The sequence below is a fragment of the Ixodes scapularis genome, unplaced genomic scaffold, assembly GCF_016920785.2.
Source record: "Ixodes scapularis isolate PalLabHiFi unplaced genomic scaffold, ASM1692078v2 PGA_scaffold4__175_contigs__length_147842914, whole genome shotgun sequence".
Taxonomy (NCBI): Eukaryota; Metazoa; Arthropoda; class Arachnida; order Ixodida; family Ixodidae; genus Ixodes; species Ixodes scapularis.
The window spans coordinates 134,404,241-134,424,927 of record NW_024609879.1 but is presented as its reverse complement, the minus strand read 5'-3'; the positions used below and the strand labels follow the sequence as shown (position 1 = coordinate 134,424,927).

General features: G+C 43.7%; 1 pseudogene; it reads right to left on the bottom strand.

The window, feature by feature from the left end:
- LOC115311459 overlaps positions 1–20,400 on the bottom strand; it is a 43,922-nt pseudogene extending 23,522 nt beyond the window's left edge.
- Between the last annotated feature and the right edge of the window lie 287 nt (positions 20,401–20,687).

Sequence of the window (20,687 nt, the reverse complement as noted above, 5' to 3'; positions counted from 1 at the left end):
CGAGTTCCAGGCACTGTACCTATGCGGAGCGCAAGTTTGTCTGCTCCTTGTGCGGGGGTTCTGGTGACGTCAAAACGCCGAGCTCTTATTGGTTCTGAATAAAGGATAGTGGGTAGACCTCAAGGCAGTTTGCTCTGAGGTCTACCAACTCTCCTTCAGTCAGAGCCAATCAGAGCTCGGCGTCTTTATGACGTCACCGCAACTCTTGCGCAAGATGCAGAGGACATGGGCGCGCCACTCCGGCTTAGCAGCCATGTACGGCTGTGTTGGCAGCAGGTCGGCAGCGGCACCAGTGACAGCGTCCACGTTACGTCGCTATAGTGAAGCGTTGCGCGCTCCGACTTAACCTAAAGGCCGGTTCAGACGCTTGCGTTTGACTGCGTTTGACTGCGTTGCGTCGAGAACAGAAAGCGAGTCACCGGCACATCTGGGGTGCTATGTTGAGCTTTTCTGGACTCCCAGGAGACTAGGGAGAAGGAAGTGACGCCAACGACACAGCAAACGCAGATTGGGTGTTGATTTCGTTTTCTTCTGTCAACATCCAATCTGCGTTTGCTGTGTCGTTGACGTCCTTCCTTCTCCCTAGTCTCCTGGGAGTCCAAAAAGCGCAACATAGCACCCCTGTGCTTCGTATGAAGCGTGCAATCCAATTCAATGAATCATCTTGGCACGCGATATAAGCAGCAGGGATGACCTGGTTTCTCGCAGCCGCAACGCAGTCAAACGCAGACAAACGCAACTGTCTGAACCAGGCCTCCCGCCGCGTCCTCGCCGCATCTGCGCCTTTTTCCTGACCGCCTTTCTCGATCTCGCTCCGGAGTGAAGATTTGGAACCTTGACATTTGAAATCTACACACGACCATTGACGCCCTGTATGTGTTTTTCCTCATTCAACTCGCAGGAGTTGCTCGTGTGTCTTGCAGTTGTGAGTGGCAACCAAGGCAAAATGCCGCCATGTTGTTGTTTTGTTGTTGTTGTTTTCTGCGCTGGATGATGCACCTACGAAGCGTTTGTGTGTTTGACGATCCGGAAATCACTAAGGGACGACATTTACCTGTGCCAGTAATTGATAAAAACTGCACGCGAATTACTTTTCCGTCCTCTTATTATTGGACTGTTCCTCGCTCGCTGGCGGACCAAGTGAACGTACCGGAATTCAAATGATTGAGGCGTTTTTCGCCGATTTATGCACGGGATCTGTTTTCTCAATTTCTAGGTCTCGAGAAAAAAGCACGAAAATTAGCGCCGCCTGTTGCTCGAAATGTTTTGTTTAGCTCAGCGCCGACAGTGGTTAGAAAGATTGGCGGCTACTCAGGATGTCTATGCCAGACCGGCCATGGTCTATAAAAAATGATTCTGCTAAGAGCCACACCGTGGAGCTACTTTCTTCTTTAACGCTTCCAGTAGTTCACGAGAGGAGTAACTGGAAGAGTTATAAAAAGATATCCACGTAAAATTACCGATCGTAGCTTGTAAAAAATGATACGTCGAGAAAGGAGTACTCTTTAAAATGATCTCCAATGTGATTTTTATTGTATATTCGCAATTTCTTTAAAATTAAAAAATGGTAATATATTAGGTTGTATTAAAAACGGGTTTTCTTTATCGTAAGAAACCCCGAGTAAGATAGTGAAAAATAAGATAAGCCACTCTCACTGAAAGCCTTTTATGTAATCTTCCTCTATCTGAAACATGCACTTTAAAGCACTAAATTTAGATGCGCTATTGTTATGCTCAGAATCTGAATTTTTGTTTCTTTAGTCAAGCTGAGTTTAAAGCACTTTGATAAAGAACATTCTATCAGAGTTTTCTTTTTTTATTGTTTGATAATACTGCCAGCCAACTTTTGAATAGTTGGTAGGTTAGTCAAGATGATGCTCAAATAAGCAAGCAAAATCCTGAGGCGTGCCAAAGTCTAAAGGACAGTAAAGGCAGAGAGAGATACTTACCCAGTAGCAAAAATTATAAAATCAACTTTTTCATACAGTTTTCCTGCTTCCAGGATTTCTAATAATAATCGCGTAACATCTTTAAGATAAAATCCCTTCTTTCTTTTAATTTGGGATGTCACTCTGTCTGCAGCCTGCAAATCCAAACAATAGGGTACTTTCAAATCATCACTGATAATTCACTTTAAAAACAAACGAAAAAATTAAAGAATTGTTTGTGTTGTCTAAAATGCAGTAATGTTTTTCAATACATTTGGGGTATTCCGTTTATTTCACTGCTTTATTTTGTCTTGTCTCTTCTGCACACATAATATTTTACAAAATTTTGGCTCGAAAGAGTGCCCACGATATAGAAAAGCATGAAAGATAAAGTGTTTCTCATGACTGCATTTATAAAATTGGGAAAAATGCATCATCAGAAGTAAAAACGCTTAAAGTGACCAGAGTCGACTTTCAATATGCATCGACGTACAAAAACACAAAGTTGGTGAGCAAACGCAAATCAATTTATCCCATGTAGTCGTTCTGTAAAATATTTCCTCACAAATGGTTTACAGCTAATTGTAAACTTCTGAAGCAGGTCATAAAGTAAAAAATATGTGTTACGTTTCCTGAAGCTTCAAAAACAATATTCTGTTGTTGATCCTTTGTTTTGTTAGAAACCTTTACACCTGTGCCTATCATGAGCGCATCTAGCGGTCCTTATACCTGAATAGAAACAAAATAAGAAAATGATTGGAAAGTAGCGAGGTCAGGCAGATTGTTTCAGATTTTCTCTAATCTAAACCTCTATCAAAATTTCGATTCTTTACATTTGAGTACCCGCCTTACTGCGATAAGCTCCTTTTTAAGTGCAACATATCTCCCCCAATAATTATTATTTACGTTTTACGTTTCCTCGATAGGTGTAAAGGCTGCTGCACGATACTAAAAACAGCTTCCTGTTATCAAGATTCGCAGCATAAGAACCGAGGGTCAAGCTATAGTATATCAACATGGAGTGCCTTAGTGTTTACTTACCTTAAATTAAATGCTTTATAACTACTCTGTGATAACCGTTTCGTACGCGGGACCACTGTTAATCCGATCGAAAACACTACGGCCTCCTCCCTAAAATCGGTAAAACATCATTTCTGCCAGGATTGAAAGAACTCTTAAAATTATAAAGAGGCTCAAATTACGTTTATATTTAACTGAGCAATACCAAACTTCTGGTTCCATGATTCCATGCCCACGTCATACTCAAAGAAAACGGTCGGGGACAAGTGGCTGGCGGCCCTTGTCGACCCTTGGAAAAAGACCCGATTTGAGGCGGATTTCGTGCATCAAACGCGATAAGGCAGCGTAATTGCTCCAATAAATAATATAAGGTTCACAATAAAAAAAACTGGAAATATATAGACGTTACCTTCGGATCTAACTTAAACACCACTCACTGAATGATGGCGTAAACTTTGATGTGAGCGACATACAACCCCTTGTTTCCAGAGTTGAGCTCTTAATGCCTTTTCTCACAATAAAGTATTATACCGGTTCTCAAGTTTTTCTTGCAATCATTGTTCGTCTCATTTTAGGCCGGACCGCAACCCAGGCCACCTTCCGTTGGAGACAGTCAAGCGGCATTAAAAGAGCCTCATCAAGGGGTCATCGTCTGTGTGGCCTTGCTTCCTATCACTGGCGAGTGGCGTTTGGCCTTGCTTGATTGACTCGCTCGCATCTCACCGTCCGCTGTCGTCGGACTTAAAGTGAAACTAAATACATACTTACAAAGTATCGAGGGATCGGAAGAATACAGGAAACACTCATAGTCTTTTACGTGAATGGAATTAAGAGGCGTACGTACTCTGTATATTCCCACCACTTTGAGATATATCAACGGGTCATTCAGGCGACTGAGCCTCAATATGAGCTGAAACGAAGCAAAATGAGACTCAATATATCACCCTCATTTGCCACTTTTCCGTGGGGCTTGTGCGGGTCACTTTACAACAACTATATGCCAAGATCGTAAGCGTCGTCGAGATTTGAAGTTACAATTGTGATGCAAGAAACGCATTCTTGGTTGATGCCATTCGCAGCTCTCGCTGGGGAAGGAGACGTGGAAAAGATTATGTTCGGATCTAGCCTCGAACCAGGACTGGTTGGTTTCACGTCGACGTAGAGGCAGTGTTGGAACTAACGCGTTACAAGTAACGACGTTACTGGTAACGCGTTAGTTTTTTGACTAAGGGACTAACGTACTCGTTACAATTCAAAATGAGGGACGAGTAAAGTAATGTTGTTATTCTTTTACGGTATCTCATATCAAATTACGTTATTCGTCACTCCTTGCTTTTGATTAAAAATGGCCGCGTGATTGTTTGAAGAAAAGTAATTTTTATTCTGTACACTACGTAAAAGTGGCAAAGAAACCTCAAGAAAGCTATGTATAAACGGCGTCATTACAAACTTCTTTGAAAGACATTTTTAACGTTCCCACGACCGGGCCCAAAAGGCGCGAGATTATCGCTGCGCGGAAGACCCAAGCGTCCTTGGTGCTGTCTTTGTAGAGAAGCTGCTAAGATCACTCGTCGCCGTACCCTGAAGGAGCAGCCGTCTCGCTGGAAAGAAACATCCGCTCAAGGATTTTGAAAGGATGCTCTTGAATTTGCCGCCGCTCGAAAGATTTTTGAGCGGCGGCAAATTCCTGGAGTAGCGTCCCTCCTGGAGTAGCGTCCCTAGCTACTCCAGGAGGTCGCATCCTTTTCCTCAAAACAATCAAATTATCGTTCTGTCAACAACAGAAAGGATAAATTATAAGTTTGGAAGTGTTTACGTTCCCACGCTTTGAACCAATACAAGTGGCAAGGTTATCGCAGCATTGAACGGCGACCGTCACCAGAAAGATGTCACCATCTTTTAGAGTACCGGCCGCCGTGGTACAAATGTGCGGTCTCTCGCTGCAGAAAGACCTTAGAAGGTTTAGAAGGTCACCTCCCACCAAATCCTCTGACCATCCTTTCTCCCATAGCGCCTCAAAGATTAGGCGAGACTCCGTCACTGCCACGAACGGCACCTTCTTTGTATTGCAGTTCATCAGACATAAATACCGTAGTCTTCAACAAGAAAGCATGCCCCCAAGCCCCAGCTCCCTGGCATTTAAAGACCAAATTATCTATTGCTGGACGCTGCGCCCACGGTTGCTCCGCCCGCCCTTTCCTACTCGCAGTTCCTGGTTGTGTGTGAAGGTTACTGTACCCTTCTTCTAGACTCTAGAGCGACACATTCGTAGCACGAATAGTGACGGCTTTCGTCTGCTTCGCCCTTACTTTGCTGCTGCCGACGTGAAAAAAAGGATTTTGGCTGTGAAAAAGAAACTTAAGGTAAATAGCCTATAAACTCTCGCCACCAATACTACGGGTATTCATGTGATTATAACCAAAGTATGGCCTTCGCTATACTTCGCTTATAATCACCCATAATCATCTTTGGTCATAAATATTCGTTATAATAAGCGATCGGTGTCTTAAGTGATCGGTGTCCATGCCCTGACTAATTTGTGAGCAGTCCGTGTACTGAACAGTTGTCTCTGGCTACGTTTACATGAATGCGACAGCAGCGCATCGGATCCAGCTAGAGAATCAGATCCACTTCAACCACTACGTTTACATGGATTCGGATCGACCAGTAACGGCACCTCATGTCGAAGGATCACAACGCAAACCTCGTGACCTTCAGATTGTTTCCGAGGTGTCCGGTTTGCCGAGCAGCATGCAAAGCAAAGCTCCCGTAATCCCTCACTCGAGCACTCGATTCGATGTGCTAACGTATACATGGAGAGTCTCGATTCGGATTGACCATCTCAAAGCACCCTGTCCCAGCGGATCGGATCCGATCCGATCCGATCCGAGTCGTTTACATGGACCGATTCGATTCGTTACCTGGATCCGATGCGCTGCAGTCGCATCTATATATGTAAACGTAGACAAAGTCATGCAATGTCCACCTCTAACCAGCAAGGCCGCTTTGGAACGCTCGTTATAAAATCGCCTTTTATTGCCATCCCTCACTCACTTTTCTTCGTGCAAGATAGCAAAGGCCACCGGAACTCCGTTACCGTGGCCTGGGCTAAGTGCTATGTTTGAACTGAGGGAAACAAAGTCAGGCTGTTTGAATGTCTATTCTGTATGCCAAAACTCAAGCTGCTGAGCACACCCGGGACGTCGAACTCTATTTGAAAAAACACATTAAGGTAAGTAATTATTTCTCAATGTCACTTCTTTTTTCGTTAAAACGTTCTGGTAAAGTTTTGTTACCCAGAAGAACGCACCTTTCTTTCCAGATCGGTTTGTTAGCCGCATAGTTTTTCAGCTACATCTCACAATGCTCTTTAGTGTAGGCTAGCAAGAACTCTTTGAAAACGGCTTAATTTAGTTTACTTGTATATTTCAGAAGGAGGTTAAATTCATCATTGCAGTTATAATCAACATGCTTATTTGATATTTGTTTAACTTTGCGATTTATTTAGAAAGTTTTTTTTTTCTTTAATCTAATTCGTGATGCAGTTTATTTAGTTAATATTTCGTTCTACCACACCATTGATAACTAGAAATTAACACCGGTGCTTCGCATCAGTCCTAACTTCTTTCTTCTCCGCTAGTCCTTTCATTCGCAGAAGCTATCAGAGTTCTAGGTGCTCTCAAAGAAACGAAACTACAACCCACTGTTCCGACGCGCTTTTGCTGAAGCAGATGAAGATCGACCGTCTGCATCAAGTTCCCGTTTCTCAAAAACGGTTCGATAATCTTGTGGAGACGTTTCTGGATGAGACGCTACAGTCATATACTAACAGCCATATACTAACAGCTGTCATACACTAGCAGTGCAACACAAAGTAATGACAAACTAACGTAAAAGTAACGTCCGTTAGTCATAGCAAGTAACGAGACCGGTATTTCGTTACATTTGCAATATGGTAACGAAGCTCTGTAACGCGTTAGCTTTTTCCAAGCTAACGAGTAACGCTATTTTGTAACTTATTTTCGGTAACGGGCACAACGCTGCGTAGATGGCGCTCCGACCAAGAGGCCCATAGTTAAAGAGAAGAAGAATAGGCCCACGTTCGCGAACGGCGAAGGGTGCGGTGATGCCACGAAAATAAGGAACCTCTGAGAAGGTAAGAAGAATAAAACTTTCTATGTTGATATAATGGTGAGGAGGTGCTGATATAACTGAAAAAAAAAAAAACTCATAGATGGTCTCCTAATGACCCTGAATAAGAAAGGTATACCTACATCTCCTTCCACCTTTGACGCGCACACCTTTTATCTTTACGTTTTGCTCTTTTTCCACTAGAAAGAGAGGAGAAAGAAAAAAATCCCTCTCCCTCTCACCCCACGCACCGCCTGCTCCGCTGAGTGGGCTGTACCTAAGATCCGGCTGGCGTTTGAACTCGGTTTAAAATCGCGTCATCTTGGAAATTTCAAACGCAGATGCGCAGATTTTGATATGCAAGTTATCGTGTAATACTGTGCTCGATAAAAAGAAAAAAAAAAAGAAATGGGAAAATTGTCAGAGTGGCCGTTCTCTCCGGCGAAAAGTAAATCCGCTTGCTCTAGCTTTTTACTATATAAAGTTCGTACTGTTGTAGGCCTTTAGCGAGAATGAGTAGAGGTCTGGAATAATAAATAAAAAACGCGCTCTCCTAACCCAATGAACGCAGTGGTTCAGGGTAGTACTGCCAGCTGACTCCACCGCTATTCAAGTAATGGAACAAAAGTACGCTAGTTGATCATTTACTGAAATAAAACAACAGGCTGATTTTGGAGTAGCCATAAATATTCTAAGAACGCGAACCACTTCATAACGGCAGCCGCGAGAGGTACTTCGATGTTCGGTGCAGCCCGCCGGAACAGCCCAACAATGGAGAACGGCAACCTCCCTGTTTGTCGTCTGCTAGCGGAATCGGGAGCGTGCCCTCTCTCTCGTTTTACCCCGCCGAAACTGCTGAACTTCCCGGATGTCTGAAGAGGGCGCTGCGGTTGAACAAAATGGCGCCGTCCTGAGAGGGCTAAATGGAATGGTCTATAGTGCCGCCTGGATCGGTCCAAGATAGCAGACGGCCTTCCTATACTTGAGTCAGAGCGCAGTCAAAGGCTGAAAGACATGCAAATGCATACGCACAGGCTAAAAGCGCACTGCCACGGTCAACCAGCCGCGAAGGATGTGCTGAAAGAAAGACGATGAAAGACGTGACGTTGCACAGTCGGCGTTATTTGATTAGGGACAAGTGCTCATAGGTTGCACTGCACTCTGACGGCATAGGCATTCCCTCTCCTTTTTTGTCCGTCATGCACACTGTTATTATTATATTTTGCTCTTTCGCGCTCGCGCGTTGACGGTAGCGCCACCTGGATCGCTCCAAGCTAGCAGGCGGCATTCTTCAAAGGAGGTCGCTACTTTTCCGTATAAGGGGGTTTAACGGTCTCCCTGATTCGGGCGCCATCTATCCTCGTTCGAGAGAAACGTCATGCGGGCCGAGCAAAATCTGCACGCTCCGTCAGATCGAGATGGCATCATCTAAATGTATTTCTTGCTTCGTGGACAATGCCTGTTCCTGGTTATTGACAGCACGTTTTTATTGGTAGTTTTACCTCAAACCTCTTATCTACCCCTTTGCCAAGATCGTAAGTGTCGACGTGAATTCAATCGACAATGCTTATTCTCAGCTGTTGACAGCACGTTTCTAATTGGTATGTTTAATGCAAAATGCAAAATTGTGCAAATGCAAAATGCATTTGCAAAAATGCAAATGTTTTAAGTTTTGGAAATTTCTGTAAGTGCTTACCCCTACCCTTCTCGACGCTCCCGGATTCAATTCTTGCATTAAAGGAGTTTGTCTACGCTCTATGAATATATCGCTTTTTGATTATTAGATACCCAGGCCTCTAAATGCTTTCCAATAAGAAAAAAAAAGTCTAGTGAATTGCATTGATGTCAAAGATAAAATACAAAAAATCTGTATTACATTATATATCTTCAATCGTTACTGACAGTTTAGCATTTAAAAGAAAACACACAATACATCACCGTCATATTGCTCGGTGTGCCTAAAACAAAACGCCCTACACGTGGCCCTTATCGTCAAGGGGCGTTATGACACACTACTTGTGCCCCTAATCTCCGTTTCCTTTGAGGTGTAAGCGTGGCAGAAGCTACAAGGTCGAGCTCCGAGCTTTCAGCGTCTCTGCCATGCACGCGCGCTTGTGCAGTCAGGGCCACATCATAGCCTTCTCTATACTGACAAAGCCGGGCAGATCGCCACGAGACGCGGTCGCCGAAATTGAAAAGGTAGAGCGGCAGCCAACGGATGAGATGATAGCCACGTGGCGGGCGCCCCGCTGCGGCGAGACGCCGAAACGCACTTCTCCCGAGCGATGGAATGTCCGCTCGTGCTCCTCGCGTTCCTCGCGCTACTGCTTCTTTTCTCGTCGGCTTTGAAAACCATGCTTCGGGTCCTCGCCGCTGCAAAAGCTGTGCGCTGACGTCCAGGTTCCCCGAGAAATGCTCTGTGCTACCAGATCTTCGCGCTCCAAATCTGCGACCGGCCACTCTATGGCTCCGTCGTTGAACTTCCAGGCTTTGTGAGTATATAGGAGGCTATGTCCACATGCTCGCGCTTAATTAAAGCTTTGGCCTCGCTTGCGTTTAAATTGAAACGAAGCATAGACGATAACAACCATGTGAAAGATGTTTTGTTCCTTTCAAACCATGCATCTAATCGCCACAAGTTTTGCAGGTTTTTTTTTTTTTTTTCATATAAATAAGCTTTAGTTGCGAGTACCGCTGTTGTCCTATTGCAAGTGTTGCTTTCGTTGTCCTCGTTTATTGTAGCTGTTATTTCTATTACGTTAAACTATTACAAACTCCTCCAGTTCAACGCTCTCATTCAACGTTCTGTGGGTATGTTTTAATATCTAAACGAGCGTCGCATGGAAATAGTGGATTCGCGCCCTTTATTTCTACGAACTGTGGCCCCCGGAAGCCTGCCCCGATGCGCCTGCTTAAATTTTCCACTCACCGCGTTGATGCTGGTCAAGTAATACGACATAATTTCGATTCTTGCTCGTTTCAGGACATTTTTTTGGGCCCATTGATCAGCAAAAAGAGCCATCTCCAAAGTGTACGCTAGAACCACAAAAAACCAAACGTACGCGTATATGTATCTCACAAATCTTTCCTTGCAAAAGAATACAGTTCTTTGATATGTTGCTAACACTAGTACGAGGGCACGGTTCACATCGGTTGTCGATAATATCAAGACTAACAACTTTAGAAACGCTGGACGTGATGAGCCCCGATAATCTTAATATAGCTCCGCAGTCAACGGCCTTACTGCATTAGCCGATAAGAACGCCGTAGAACGAATCATAAATCAAGATGAGTGAATTTAATAAGCCACAGACAGAGTTTCTTACACTCTCAGGAATAATAAACATAACTTTGCCATTTCATTAAAGAATACAGATATACCAGGACGTTCCATTTTTGTTCGAACAGATTGATTACAAACACTGCGTAAAAGATTCACTAATAAATTTTGGGCAGTTGAGTTATACGGGCAGGGGGAACATCATATAGGTGGCTCATCCTTGCGATAAGTCGGATAATTAACTAAACTTCTTTAATTAAATTTTAATTAGTGAGACTATTCATATGGTTTTAATTGGGAACTTGTTGAGCGTCATCGAAAACGACTAAATCAACTCTTTTTAGAACGACCTGAAGCTCGTGGGAAAAGGGGCGCACCAAAGTTACCACTCGTGTAACAGGCGCAAAGTTAGCAGTGGCGGAACGTGGATGATTAGATTATCATCGCGTTCCGCCACTGCTAGCTTTGCGCATGCTGTACGATTAAGGCAACCGATTTCATTGACGGTACCAGCTTCTTAAAATAAATCATCTATCCGTTTATTTCTATTTTAAATATACTCCTTTCGAAAGTCACGTGCCAATCATTACAAGCTCGGAAACACTGTACCATGGCGGAGCAACTGACATTGTGGAACGTTCAAGTCATTCCACAAGATAGCTAGCGAACGTTGGAGCGCTGTCAACGCTAGAAGCTTACGAGCCAATCAAACAGCGTCGAAAGTGCAGCGTCACAGCGCTCATCACCTCTTTTTTCTTTGTAGGTGTGTTTTTGCCTTTTAATCCAACCCATAAACTGGGCCGTGACGTTGCGGTTTTAGTCCGCCAATGTGCAGTTATTCCACGGCCGCCAACAGAGGGCAGTATTCCGAAAGGGGTCTATGGGCCTCCTGCGCTGAAGCTTTGAACAACATGTGGCGCCCTCGTTTTGGGTAGTACAAGCTCACCTGGTTGGGACTCCCACTATTATGGCGCGTTCGCCGTGATTTTCTTCCTTTTGTGTTGTACAGAAGTACGAAAAAACACATTTAAACGTCCGAAATCGGCTACATTCAACGCCGCAAGACAATCGAAAGTTCTGGATTCATGCCACCACCGCTAGGATACGCGTCTCGTATCACAGTGGTGACGTTAGAACATCTGGCGTCCCGACGTTTTTGTTTTTTCTTTCCCTTTATGTTTTTTTTTTTGGCACGCGTGATAGGGCGTTTTTTGGTTCACGCTCTTATCGTCCTAGCTTTGGCCTGTGCTTCGACGGCGCTAGCGTTTCTCGTTTTTTTGTTTTTGTTTTTTATTTTCCTTGTTATTGTCTTCCGCGCCAGAGCAGGCTGAGTCGCTCAAGTTTGTACTACCCAAAACAAGTCCTAACAAGTCATTTTTCGCAGCGCCTCCTGGGCAACGCAGGAGGCCTATTATGAATTGGTGTATAGGTGCACCGAAACATTCATCGCAGGTAATATTTAAAAGAAAGGCATGGGTAGATGCCTACTCCACTCACCCTTAGGTGGAGCAGTTACAAAGTTCCTTGGTCGCAGCAAATCTAAAAAACAAAACAAAAAAACGTGTATGGTGTATCAGCGGAGAAACTATCTCACATATTGAATGATAGTTTGTTTTTAACTGAAAACGGCCGGGGTACGCTTCAAATTTGTAAATACATCATTAAAAAAGGGCATATGTCTGCATACGGATTCGAGCGCGAGTCACCGCGAGATCCATGCTTCGAATGCCTCAGGGCAATCAGTTCAAGTGGGCAACTTTGAACGCGGCATTCGAGCATTTGCAGACTGTTTTTTGTATGATGGGGGTGTGAGCAGTACGACCCCGGCTTTAGTGCTCACTTTCCTGAAGGAACACAAGGACAGATAATCACCACGTAAAATAGAAGGATCTCAGCGAATGACCGATGCTCAAAATACAAAACTACGCGATGTGCCGAGCAACAATGAGCGCATGGCTTTTCATACACTAGAAACATGTTAAATTCGACCGAAAAAAAAATATATATATATATTAGGTCGAAGTAAACGTGTTTCTAGTGTATAAAAAGCCATGCGCTTATTGTTGCTGTGATTTATGAATGGTGATATCACTTCCCTGCTCAACGGGTAGCTGGCATCTCCACTTCTCCTCCTCCTTCCCTCCTCCTTCTCCACTTCCTCCCTCATCCTTCTCTCCTCGTCCTCTCCGCCTCATGCTCCTCGTGACGTCACACATGACGTCGAGTGTGACGTGATTACGGGAAACATCTCATAATGCAACGTATGGGTCTCGAGTGACCTTTATGACGTCACTCGTGACCACCCTCATGACGTCACACGTGACGTCACGTGCGATGTTATTATAAGAAAACGTCCCACAATGCAACGGGCGGTTATGCCGACGGCGACCGCGACGCTGCTCAAGCCGGAAACGGGCGCCTAGAGCTGCGGTCTAAAAAAAGCCTAGAACTACTTTTTGTCGCGGACGGCGCTGTTGCCGTGGTGGTAACGAGGCCCCCGTGGCCTCGACCATGTAGTGTTATCACGTGCCTTGCTCCGGCGCTCTTACTGGGTCGGGGGGTCGCAGCCTTTACAGTATCTCGTCATTTTTACGTTGCTCATCGTGTCCCGGAGGATGGAGAAAACATCTCCTTGATTAAAAAATGTCGCGATTCCGCTGTATAATCGCAAAGCAAAAGTCGAGCTTTTTCCCCCACCTGCAGCCGCGAGGGACAACCTAAGGAACTACAGCGAAAAGCTTACGCTACCTCGCTCGGCTCTAAGCTGCAGCATAACGCCCGCTAATGTCAGCAGAGAGAGGGAGAGGAAGCGTCCTCCGAGAGACCACACGGGAAGCTACACGGCACCTCGAGTTACGTCAGTAGAAGGGGGACCAGGTGTGACCCTGAAGACTGGGAGTGAGTTGAGGGGTGCCAGAAATGCCAATATTTGTCTTCTATTTTCACACAACAACTAGGACACGCAGGCGATATCGGTTTTCTGTTTTTTTACTTTAGAAGTATCCGAGGGCAACTTCCACAAATGTTTGTAAGGCTACCGGGTCGCGCCAATAGGACTTTGGTCGATCGCGTCGCAGCGTTTACCGTGCTTAGTGTCCTCTCCTATACATATCTTACACCGTGGTGTCAGCGCAGACCACGTTTTTAAGGTTTAAACACATTTTCAGCTTTATCGTTTGCCGAGTCTTCGTAGATTGCTACGATCGGATCCCCCGAGAGCTTTTGCGGGAAAGTAGTTAATGCACGATACCTTTCTTCCGTGCACTGGTCAATTCTTGCAGCGCTCAAGTGCACATATTAGCATCACGGAGTGCATTGAATTAAGTCAATGACTCACCTTTCAAGGCTCTCTGCTCGATCGACGCATAGGGTATCTCCCCGGCGATCCTTTGTATCTTATGAGGTATCGTACCGCTTATATCTCGCTGCAGGACGTGGACTGGCTCAATCAGATGTGAGCTATTCAGAATACCAGTCTGAAATTAAAAGTAGAAAATGCGCTGTAAGTCAACAAACACTCAGTTGGGCATGCCTGTTCAACCAACTTCTTAACTAAAAAGGATGGCTCACACATTGGCGTCTGGTTACGACCACGTGCGTTTAAAGTTAAAACCTTCTTTTTTTTAAATACCTTACAATGAGAAAAGGTCCTCTTTGTGGTTGTAATAGAAAGAGAGAAGAGTATCTGTGTGCGTTGGCGATAAACCTTTTTCACGTTGTATTTTTTTGTTTTCGATATATATTTTTTTCAATGGGACATTGTATGAGGTGTGCGGTTATAGATTCGGTTTTGGAGTTTTGTTGTTCTTTTGTCTTTTGTTCAGAACGCTCTTACAGGGTACAATGGTGAACTCTTAGGGTATAGAAGGTCGCTGTGCAAAAGGAGAAGCGTATCGGTGTGAGCTGGCGGTGACCTTGGGAAGTGGCTATAAAAGCTGTGCACGGAATAAATTTGGTTGCTGGATTTGAGACGGTTGTGCTGTCCCCTTTTTTCTGTCTTCTTACACTTTTTTCTTTGAAGTTTCCTTCCTAGTCTCAGAATTTTGACACCAGGATCATAAACACCGCCTTCATAATCGGATAGCCATGGAACATTTTGCATTTCGGTATATTTTCTTTTTTTTTTTTTTCGCGCATCATTCTTGTACGTAAATTGGATCTGGAAAAAATCGCAAAACTCCGCTCTAGTAAACTGCAGTTCCAGTGTCACCTCATAGATGGCACCAGCGTACCTGTGTGTTCTTTCGTCACAAGGAATCACAAGAACTCGATCGTAAGCAAACGCAGGTGTGTGAACGGGTCTTAACACGACTCCGCTATGTCTACTAACTTCGCGAGGAATCGTATGAACTTTCCTGCTATTCTATGCCTGTGCCTATCCAAATTTAGAGAGGCCTGTTACATTTACAATAAATAACATTTAATTTTTTTACAACACCTATTTTTTATACGGTTAATGTTTTCGTCTCTGAGTGGATGTTTTATTACTCATATTCCAAATGCATAAGTATAATATAAAACTATTCAATCTGGATAAGGAAACAGGATGGAGATTGCATGTGTATGTTTCTTTGTTTTTTAGAAGGAATCATATAGATAGCTTTTAGTCAAGCATAGTTCTTTTGAGAACGAACAATACTTCGCGAAAAATATCATATACAATTATCAGGGTATTTTGGGAATGTCTAATTGTGACGTAGCTCTGTCGAAACTTTACACATAAGCCGCATAGGCTGATGCAGAAATTCATAAACATACCGGTTATGTCTCTAAATGTACTGCGAGGTCTGTGAACACATATAGATATACTGATTGAATTATGTTTAGCTATCGTAACTTTCTACAACCCATCCCTTGTGCAATGTCCGATTCTATGCCCAAGTGGCGCGTCACATAAATGCCTAACTTGGCAAAAGCTTGGCAATCCTATGGGCCTACACTCTAAGAAATGCCTGCGCGTCTACTTACCCGCAAAACACTCAAAGAGCCAGTCATTGCGATCTACGAAATCAGCTCAGCGAATGATGAGGCGGAACATCTGTTTAGACCTAAAAATGAAGTCTGCGCTGTGGCATTACGCAATGCAAGCATGACGCTTTGCATTGCTTAATGCTACAGCGCAGACTTCATTTTTAGGTCTAAACAGATGTTCCGCCTCATCATTCGCTGAGCTGACTTCGTAGATCACAGAGATTGACTCCTTGAGTGTTTTGCGGGTAAGTAGACGCGCAGACATTTCTTAGAGTGTAACTTGAATCTAATTCGGTTTTGCTTCAATGGCATTAGTTACGTGTGAGAGTAGTTTTTCTTGCCTTTCCTAAGGCTCGCCCCATATTTGCCAACGTGCGAGACTTGAACCAAAGATGCCACGTATAACCGAAGGATCAATAATGAACCTAATTTCGGCACGTGTTCGGCAATTTAGGCCCAAAATTGCAAAAAAAAAAAAATCAGAAGTAAAGTCTAGCTCTGGCGTTTGTTTGGTGGCTTAGCCCAAAGACGCCAGATTAGCCCATAACTATCAGGAGTAGGGTCTAATTTTGGCATTTGTTTGGCGAATTAGGGTCAACGTACTCAGACCTGTGGCCATAAAAGGTCAAGTTTGTCTCTGCCTTGGCTTATTCGTGCATTTTAAGACCCTACACTATCAGACAAAACAAAAAAATAGGTTAAAGAGCTGTGCTACCTGCGACGCGCTTCGAAGAACTAATTACTAAACAATGTTTAAATAAATAAATAATTCTCCTTCATACATAGCACTTTCTTCAGCATTACAGGAGTTAGATCTGTTTTCCTACTTCTTAACTACGCGCCCTTGGAAAAAGCTTTTTTTTTTGCATTATCAATTTAGTGAAGACGATAGAATCCCAGACAGGTTATCATCTACGTTCGTAAGAACTTTGCAAGGCCCTCAAACAATGTAATGAGAAAACTGTGCTTATAAGCGCTGTTAAGAACTTCTTAATTCTTATTGTTAGTTTTCGGTAACCACTTGATAAGAAAACCCCGTTATTTCCTTCACAACTTCAGATTGACCTTAAAAAACGGAAATAGGATCTTTCTCACCAGCATAACTCCGTGCGATGTTTCGTAAAGCATCACCGAAGCCAAATGTTCCTTGTCCTGTCGGAGGTGCCGGCTGTACATGGTGCTTGGTACCTGAAACAAATTTGAATCGGGATTCGATTGATTTGTCACCTTGCGATTTGTAGCCAGCTGACTGGTACCAATCCCGTTGGTCACAGCGGAACTTTGGTGACAGGATCATTCGTCACGCTGGCAACGTATCGCACCATATTTCGTCCGTATAATCTCTGACCACTTAAAAAGAAAGGCAGCGCATGGCGACTTTCAACCACCTTATCATCACTCCGCAGCAAATATACTTACGTCAGTAGCCGAATTAAAATGAAAGACGTTTACGAATCTCTGCAATGCGAAATTAGAGCGCAGCTCTTGAGGAGAAGGAGAGGGTACGGATGAAAGGGTATGCCCTCCTCCTCCTCCCCATCTATTCCCTCCTTCAATTCAGTTTCCCCGCTAGCTTTACCGGGAAAATTGACGTCACAAAACGTCAACAGCAATCAAATTCCCCACTAAATTGAGCAGGGAATTGAATTGGTGCTCAGGTCACGTCAGGTCAGTTTTCCCGCTAAATTTAGCGCGGTTACGGCCGCGCCGACGCCGACGCCGCAAAACACGGAAACGGGCGCCTAAGTGCTGCGCTCTAAAAGTCGAAGAATGAATCATAACGCAAGGAGCTGAAGATTATAAGCCTTGTATTTCGTTTATTATGCTGTCTGTGACAGTAAAGGGAGGGGGCGTGAATCTGCTGTACAACGGGTTTTCCTAAAGACTTTTCGTATGCATCCATCAGATGGCGCAAGGCGACGTCGTACTGAATTTGACACTCACTAGATGAGTGCAAACAAGCAAAATCAACTGATTCTGCTGATAGTCAGTCTATTGCGCGTTCAGGTGCCGCATACACACGCGATTGTCCCAATCGACATCGCCATAACCAAGGGGTGGTGAGAGAATGAACGAAAAAGAAGGTGTGTGCCAAGCGTGTTTCTACGTCTATAGTACGGATGAAATTCGTTTTTAGAAAGTGGAAAGTAGTGAAACTTGACGTTAAAATCTTATTGGACGCTTCACCCGCTTTTAGTCATTGCACCGGTTCTCAAATATCCACCCCGCGTTGAATAAACATGCCGACTGCAACTGGCGAATACATTTCATCGTTGAGCAAGAGCACCAGCCACACTAAAGGGAAGCTGAAGCACTTTTCGAGAAATCCAAGTTAGGAGCGGACTTCAATAGCATTTTGCCCCGTGAATTCGATGATCATTTTTATTTTGGGCAGAACAAAACGTAATTCGCATTTATTTTGAAAAATACGTGCAGCGATTGCCGCCGGGCATGCGGACATCCTCTCCGTCGCCTGTTATCTGACCAGAGCGTCGTGACGTCGCTGATGACGTCACTTTTGCCCGTTTTTTTTCTCTCCGCCCTCCCATTTCCTTATGCGGGCGCGCCGCAACGGGCGGGTCTACGTCGAAATTTTAATCGGCGATTACGACGTAATTCCTACTAGTAAGATCAAAATAAAACTTATTACACATGATTTTTAAGGTGTCTATACATTACAACGTTGACTGTTTGTTTGAATTCAAGGACCTCTTCAGCTTCCCTATAACACCCTGAGGCCACCGGCTTAAAGCACTGCGTTTTAAAACCTTGGAGTTCGTATATAAAAGTAGCGAAGTTGCTTTTTCCTCTTTCCGATTTCGAATTTGTTGATAGATATATAGATATTATCTTCATCGATGATAATGTAGTGATTGCGCAGGCGAGCTGGTGGATGTTAACCATTTTGTTCTTAGCCCGAGACTGAGGCAAAAAAAGAGGAAAGTTCATTTTTCTTCTACTTTGAAACTTCGCTCTTTTCCTGCCTCAGTCTCGGGCTAAGAACAAAATCTTCAACGATGTTACAAATATTGCACAAGCAGTTGAGCGAAACATTATGTTCGAACGAGTGTCAACATCCTCCAGGAATTTGCATATTTACATGCATATTAGTTTCTACTAAAGCATCCCCTACCTTTGTTCTAGCTCCACAAACTCGAGGAAACATTGTTACTAAATACATATGGTTTATAAATTACAATCGCGTCCTTCACCCATATGTGACACGATGTCCAATGTGCAAGTCGCCAATGTTTCTTTGCGGCGAATCATCCTGTTACCAGTCGAGCTCTCAAGTTTGCGTCTGCGAAAAATTGTCGCCATCCTTTTTAAATCGACGTGCGAGAAGACGCGCTGACGGATCAATGTTAGTGAAAACTTCACTCACGTTCCTGATGACGTTTTCACCGTTTTCGATGGCAGACAATTCAAGCCTTTCATGGAACAGGGACGTCTCTTCCAAGGTGAGGGTTAGCTGATGGTCGATTTGGACGACTTTCGAGCCATCCGTTGATCGACTTTCCAAGAAACGAGGGTAGACGAGAGCACCTGACACGTCTTCTACCCAGAATGACGGAGAAGGCAGCACGTATCAATGATTAACTTCGTAGAATTTAAGAAGACTAGTCCACAGATGTTAAGTAAACATATTCTACTGCGCTAGAAAAAAAAATATTGGCCTTTCATCCTTCACAATTACTAAAATCGGGCGCAACCAAGCAGACTACTCTGATGCACAAAGCTGGTTCACAGGTTCACAGGTGTTTATTGGCTAAAACAACCATACGACCGAGAGCCTGAGGCAATCAAAAGGCAGAAGCCCGTGCATACATATGCTGATTTTCTCCTCGGCCATACGTTAACAGATGAAATGGAGATGTTGGAATGTAATTTACAAAAGGGTGAGAATACTTAGTCTAATGAAGAGAGTAGGTGTCATGGTGATTCCGCACCAGATCTTTAAATTCGTCTACGCTTGGGGCCTGGCGAGCAGCATCTGGTAAGTGATTCCACAGGGTAGGCGCTTGGACAAAGAGGGAGGTAGAGGCACTAATGGTGCGGGCAAAGCGCTGTTCAAGTTTCGAGGGGTCTCGCCTAGACCTCCTCAAGTAACCATCGGGGATGGGACAGACACCATGTAGGTACCTCTGCGTAGCTCTGCAGCTACGCAGATAAAGGGGCCTTCTAGCGGCCGGCACTGGCTTGTAGTGGCCACTAAACGAAGACTTGAAGACTGGTGGAATAAAAGCCACCTCAGGGGGCATGAAGACCTCCTCGCTCCCAGGCTTGGGCACGAACTTTGTTCGCGCTCGCCCGTTTCAAAGGGAACAAACTGCATCCTCATCATCATCATCATCATCCTTCATTTATCAGATATTATTGTTCTGGTAAATTTGGAGGCTTTTAAGATGACTTGTTTCTATTCTAGCCGTTCAAATTGCTTTTCAGCTACAGTGCAACCCACTTATAATGAGAATGAGAAAACCAAAAATTTCAATCGTTATCACCGATTATCGTTGCTTCTAGACTAGAAACTGATTATTTTCAGTCTAAAAACTCTAGAAACTGATCGTTATAAGCGATAAACCGTTATATGTGGTATCGTTATAAGTGAATTGCACTGTATATATATAGTTTATGATCCCACGTGCACGCGTGTCGCTGTGTTGTAAGAACCAGCATGATGCAAGACGCTAAATTTTAGCCCAACTTCGTTGTTTTTTTGTCTAGGAATGAGTTTGATATCTGTGCATCGCACATACAGAATATATAAAAAATAATGGTGTGACACTTAATATGAGACTCAATTTATATAATCTATTTTGAACACTTATCGTGTGCTGTCCACACTTGCCACTTAATTAAAAGGGAAATATTATTACGTAAATAAAGTTACCTTGAATGCCACATACAAATTTATTGAAAATGCAAGACCTTAGTGTGCGGTGTACATTAAAGTGCCTAAAAACTACGCAAAGCAAACAAACCACATAATACACAAAAACGGTAGCCCTTACCTGAGGTACACAAAGCCGCGAGCATAATTACAATACATCGGACATTTGTCTTCATATTAACGACGGCGTTAGATTCCTTTTTGCTCGCTTTCTGATTGTGAAAAAAATCTTTTTCAGGTATATTAAGGTATTAGAAGTACTATCTTTGTCCAGAATAAAATATTCTCATAACCAATCTTGGACTTAAAACTCGTAGTAGTTTTCTTTCTTTTTCAACGGCCACCTGCACTATTTTCTGAAGTTTATTTCACTTTTGTTTTTCGAGACAATGCTTTACAACCCATATTGACATCTGCTGTTAAAAAGCTGTTTTTTCTTTTTTGTTTGTTTGTTTTTTCTCGA